The following is a 6,532-nucleotide window of genomic DNA, read 5'->3' as shown; positions in this document are numbered from 1 at the left end:
ATAAGAGATACTATACTTTATGCAAAGGATAATATCTCTTATAAAGATATTAAATCTATCTTAAAATCAAAAAAATAAATAGATAGTGATATTACTGGGGAAGCTAGTATAACTCAAGCGGAAGTTGGCTTGTTTATTAGGGGCAAATCCGACTCCATATCTAGATACAATAATTTAAAGTGTCGATATTGTCATAAGAAATGTCACATAATCTCTGAATGCTATAAACTGAAAAATAAAAAAAAGTATAAAGAAAAAAAAATGAGCATAAAAATACTGACACCGCTGAAACTAGTGTAGCAACTGATGAGATTGAGGGAACTATATTTTTAGCAACTGAAACTAGTTTCAGATCAGAAAATGAATGGATTTTTAGATTCCAGTTGTCCATATCATATGTGTCCTAGCAGGGACTTGCTTTCTACATATGATTCAATTGCATGTGGAGTTGTCCAACTGGGTAACAATGTTACTCGTAACGTTATTGGCAAAGGTACAATTCGGATCAAAATGCACGATGGTGTGGTGAGAATTCTCACCGATGTTAGACATGTTCCTGACTTAAAGAAAAATCTTATCTCTTTGGACACTCTAGAATCTCTTGGGTGCAAGTACATAGGTGAAGGTGGAGTTCTGAAAGTTTCTCATGGTGCTCTTGTGATCATGAAAGCACACAGATCTAGTTTGTTGTATACTTTATTGGGATCAACTGTTATAGGGCCTACTACAGTTTTGGTATCATACAACTTGTCTTATTTTGATGGCATTAAATGTTGACATATGCCCATTGGGGCTTTTGCGGAGAAGGTGGAGCAAATTTACTATATTAGCCAAAATTAGGCCAAGGTGGAGATTTATAATTATGGTCAATATTTTTGGCTAACTGAGTCCATCTCACATAAGCATAAGCATCTTTGCAAACTGTAGACTTTGTTGGTAATATTTTTTGGAACCCAAAAATATTGCATTGTGTGGTGAACATCATTTGTACAAGTTGTATCTCTTCTTTTACACCTAAGAAGCCAAGAGTTTTTTGCCTATAAAAGGGAAGGCCATTAGTTCATTTTATACACACCAACAAGACTTGAGTCTTCAATTCTTGTTTCCTCCTTTCTTCCTTTATTAAGAGTATTTTGTATGAGAGTTAGTGTTGGGAATCACTTGTGTGAACCCTTTCTTTGGAGTGATCTTGTGAGGTTATTCTCTTAGGGTATTTAGGATTAATTAGAGTGATTACTCTACTTTTGTACTCTCTTTTGTACTCTTATTGTTATAGTAAAATTACTCCTCTCCGCTTGTGGACGTAGGTGACCTTGACCGAACCACGTTAAATTTGTGTCTTCTTTATCTTCTTTAATTGATGTTATTATCAACTTGCATTGTCTTTGTTATTGTCATTATACCATAAATGATCTTCCAAGGTTTTGTTATAGATCATAATATCATCAAAAAATACCAAGACATATTTCTTGAGAAAGGCATAGAACACATAATTCATCAAGCCTTGGAATGTGACAGGTGCATTTGACAATCCAAATGGCATAACTAGATAGTCATAGTGGCATGAGCGTGTTCTAAAACTGTCTTAGGCATGTCATCAGTGGCCATCATTAGTTGATGATATCCAGATCTGAGATCAATCTTAGAGAAGATCTTAGACCCTCCTAGTTCATCCAACAAGTCCTCTACAATAGGTATATGGAATTTGTTCTTCACAATAGCCTTATTCAAATTCCTATAATCAACCTAGAGTCTCCAAGTCCCATCTTTCTTCCCAACCAATACCACAAGAGCAGCAAAAGGGCTATTGCTTGGTTGAATAATTCCCTGGTCTAGCATTTGTTTGACTAAAGCTTTAATCACATCCTTTTTAACTGATGGATACCTGTAGGGTCTCTTATTAATTGGTTCAGTACTATTTTGTAAGACTATTCTATGATCGAATACACCTCTAGATTGGGACAATTGAGTAGGTTCATCAAAGAGTGTTCTGAACTCACGTAGAAAAGTCAACAACTTAGGATCAGGTTCAGTCACTTCTTTAGCTTCTAAGGAATACCATTGCACTTCATTATACATGGTAGGTATTAATTGAATCATGCAAAACTCCAAGTGATTACCTATGATTTTAGCCAATTTCCCAGTTCCAGAACTCAATATATGTCTGTCAGTTCCCATCAGAACATGCTTCTTTCCCTTGTAATAAATGAATTCTATGGTCAACTTTCTGAAATTCATTTAATATCCCTCAATGTAACAAACTATTGTACCTCCAGTACTACTCCACAGGCCCCCAGTGATAGTATCAGAAACTTAACTGAAAATTCTACACCCTGTAATCGCCAAGAAATCCTGAAAACCTTATCCACCTTCATTACACCATTAGCTGCAGCTACCAATTAAGGTGAATTTTGTGTAATGGGGCATCCTAGTTACTTCACTACTATTGGATCAATGAAGTTATGAGAACTTCTTATGTCAACCAAAATATGCAATGGCTTCTTGGAGTGATAACCAGTTACCTTCAAAGTCTTATACCCTAATGATCCATTGAGTGCATGGATAGAAATTTCCATACGTTCTACCATCTACTGTGAGTCAAGACCCTGCATTGTCAATTCATCTTGTGTTTCCTCATGCTATGACTGTTCTATCTCTTCTTGTTCCTCAAGTTCTAGAAGATATAACTGCTTGGCATTCTTGCATTTATGACAAGCAATGTATATCTCATCACAGAAGAAGCACAATCCTTTTGCTCTTCTCTCATTCATTTCTTCTGGACATAACCTCCTCCTATGAACCTTACCAATGTTATGATTAGGAAGGATTGGTCTGTCATAACTCATTGGCTCCATGTATTTCTTTGGTGGGTTCATGTAAGTAGATTGGCCAGGTGTAGTTTGTCTGGTGGCTGAGAGGTATGCCTCCTGCATTATAACAGCCTTGCACACCTGTGATAGAGTTGTAGGATTGTTGATTTTCACTACAATATTCAACTCTGGCTTGAGCCCCCCAATGAAGCAACTAATGGAATTCTCTTGTGATAGGGTCACCCTAGTCAAGTTTCTTTTGAAGACATCTTGATACTCCTTCACACTTCCCAGATGTTTGATCTTCTTAATTTCCTTCATAGGATCATCAAAATCAGTACTAAACCTTTCAACCAGAGCCATTACATATTCATTCCAAGTGGCATGTTGAATATATTGCCTATATTTCATGAAGGATAGATTACATTGGATGGCTGCTCCTTCTAACTGTAAAGCACCAACTCCAATTCTCTCATCCATAGGTATTATTTCCATTGAAAAGAATTGTTCGATTTTAACCAACCAAGATTTTAAGTCCTCACCTGCCAATCTCAAGAACTCAATCCTTGACCATCGAGAAAGATTTGAATTGTGATTGTGAGTACTGTTAGGACTCATATCACCCTGTGATCTTTCCCTCGATTACCTTCCTCTAGAACGTCCCTCATCATTCTCAAATAGAATTTTACCTCTTTGCCTTTATCCTGAAGTTGTGATTTGTTCCGTTAGATCACGTACTGTTTGATCTAATCCCTTCAGATGTGATACCTCCCCAGTTATAGTTCCCATCTCTGCTAATATTTTATGCATCATTTTTCTCAGTTCATCTGTGCCAAATGGTGAATTCTCATTGATAGTATCACCATTAGACCTAGTTCCTTTCGACATGAGTGCCAAGAAATCGAAAGCTATGATACTAATATTAACAAAATTGTTAACAACACTTGAATTCAGGAATATTATCTAGAATCAAGTAGATGCACAAGAGCTCTACAGAGGAAGCTCGAGTGTTTCAGCCCATAAATAGAAAAGAAGAAGATTTGGAAGAAGAAGAATTAAAATAGGAAATTTAATACTTTCTCATTAATTTGTAATGAATTCAGTATAATCATTTATACTACTCAATTGGAAATAAAAATTACAGCTCAATTTGTTATTATGTGAATCTAGCTAACTATCCCTCCTTTCTTTCTCTATTTATCTAGAACCCCTTATCTTTTTTTACTGCGCCCGAGAAAGAAAATATCCAGTTCGGGACCCCGGGAGAAAGGACTGACTGCTGCTTCCTCTGCTACAACTGGTGGTTATGGATTCTGAAAAGGAGAGGGTGGATGTAATTCTATTTGTTTTTGCCTGTCGGTTTTATCACGTCCCAAAAACGGAAAAATTCTCATTGAGCAAACCAACTATTATTACGTACTTTATGAGCGTGTTTGGTTTGGCTTAAAAACTTATCAGACCAACTTAAAAGTACTTTTTAACTTATTTGAATATTTAGTAACTTTAGAATTAATTTTTATGTCAAGTGCTTTTAAGATAAAATAAGCCAAAAGCGACAAGTTGGTCTAATCCAAATTATTGTTTTTTAGCTTAAAAGTACTTGGGGTTTGACCAAGTAATTTATATGATTATCCCTTGTATGTTCTTATAATTCCCACAATATCCTTCCCTCACTATGACCCTAGCTCTACTCTCTTTTCATTTCTTCTGCCGTTGCAGAGAATATTTGTATTCATGACATGTCGTTACATATTCATTAATGACCTCTTTATTGCCATTTAAGAGGGGCTTGACCCTAGGATCTTGTTTCTCTAAGTATAACTATAAATAGTAGGCTCAATAACCACTGTAAGGACACAAAATTCTTGAAAAAACTTATGCTATATTTCATTATCAAGCTTAATCAGATAACTCTATTTGACCTTTTACATTGCTCTTATTTCTGTCCTCGGAGACATTGCTCTCGGAGACAAGCTTGTTATTTCCTTCGATTTTAACTGCTAAGTCTTATTTTTATTCTTGTTTATTTATCATTTTTGGATCAAATCAATTTGCTTGTCTATAAACCATGTAACAAATTTAACTATACTATTTTACGGGTAAACAATTTAGCGTCCATCGTGGGGCTTAGACAGTTGCGTAATCGAGTTAATCCTTACGTTTATTACTAACTTGTTTGATTCGTTGTTCCTTTGCAAAAAATCGAAAATGGCAGCTAACGATGTCAACATCGCACACAATATTTCGGGACATGAAAATGTACCTCAACATGAGGATTCAATCAGCGACACTCATAACGAGAGAGATGAGGCAATCCCGATCTGTGGAGGATAGTACCTCCGACATGTACGGGAGCCAACTCCTGATGACGCGGAAGATGAACACGTTGCAGAAATAGTAAGGATTATAAGAAAGCAACAAAAAGCCATCATGGGCCTCTCAATGCAGGATCAGGTTATGACGGAATTGAAGTAGGCATTGTCAGGCGCTTCCAACAACGCAGACGGAAGGGGTTCGGTTCCTCCCAGCATTCCTGCAAATTAAATGGCTTAAAGAGTTGATAGTAATACCCCGAGGGTGAGGTCGGCTTCAACGGTGCCGGGGGGACCAGTAGCGGATCTAGTAATGATAATGGTAATAATCCCTTTAAACTGAGCTTATGAGATTTATGAGGGAGATGAACGAACTGATGGATCAAAACGTGAAGGAATTTCATGCCCGAATGGATCAAATTCCAAGTGCACCACCAATTTTGAAGGGCTCGGATTCGAAAAAATATACTCAGTTGCCGTTTAAACCGAGCGCAACACTGGAGTTAATTCCGAAGAGGTTTAAGATGCCGGACATAGAAAAATATGATGGGACAGATGCCGGACATACAAAATATGATGGGACTTCGGACCCGCAGGAGCACATCACAACTTATACCACGACTGTGAAACGGAACATGTTGGCTCAACATAAGATTGAATCGGTTCCAATGAAGAAGTTCGAATAAACTCTCAAAAAAGGGGCCCTGACATGGTCTTCACTCTTACCCCAACATTCAATTGACTCTTTTGAGATGATTGCAGATTCCTTCATAAAAAGCCCATGCCAGGCAAGAAAGGTACAGACTAGGAAGGCATACATATTTAGGATCACACAAGGTGAGTCCGAATTATTGTGGGAGTTCATGATCAGGTTCGAGAAAGAAAGGATGATGCCATCGGCCGTACCAGATGAGTGGGCAGTGGAGGCATTCACAAATGGTTTGAATCCGAGGAGCTCTGACGCCTCCCAAAAGCTAAAGGAAATCCTGCTCGAATTCCAAGCGACTACATGGGCAGATGTTCATAATCGTTACGAGTCAAAAATAAGGATAGAAAATAATCAGCTCGGATTCCTGACATCAACTAGAGGACATGACAGAGACAAGAACCAAGGTAAGTTAAAAAGTGATTTCGATGCGGATCGACGATCTTCTAAAGGCCATTTCTTGCCTTACGAGAGAGTCGAGGGCGCGACAACAAAGGGTTCTGCTCCTCGAATAGGTTCGCTCCCGATAGAAGGACCGACCGCGGTCGGAGCAACAGATCGTTACAAGAAAAAGAAGTATCGGGGGCCCCAGGATTCCACATATCCCAGGTTGTCAGATTACAGTGTCAACATCAACATAGTAGAATTGGTATCAATAATGAGAAATATCAAAGAAGCATGATTCCTAAAGCCAATCAGATCTG

This window comes from Nicotiana tabacum, chromosome 4 (assembly GCF_000715075.1).
Source record: "Nicotiana tabacum cultivar K326 chromosome 4, ASM71507v2, whole genome shotgun sequence".
Taxonomy (NCBI): Eukaryota; Viridiplantae; Streptophyta; class Magnoliopsida; order Solanales; family Solanaceae; genus Nicotiana; species Nicotiana tabacum.
This window is presented reverse-complemented; position numbering follows the sequence as displayed.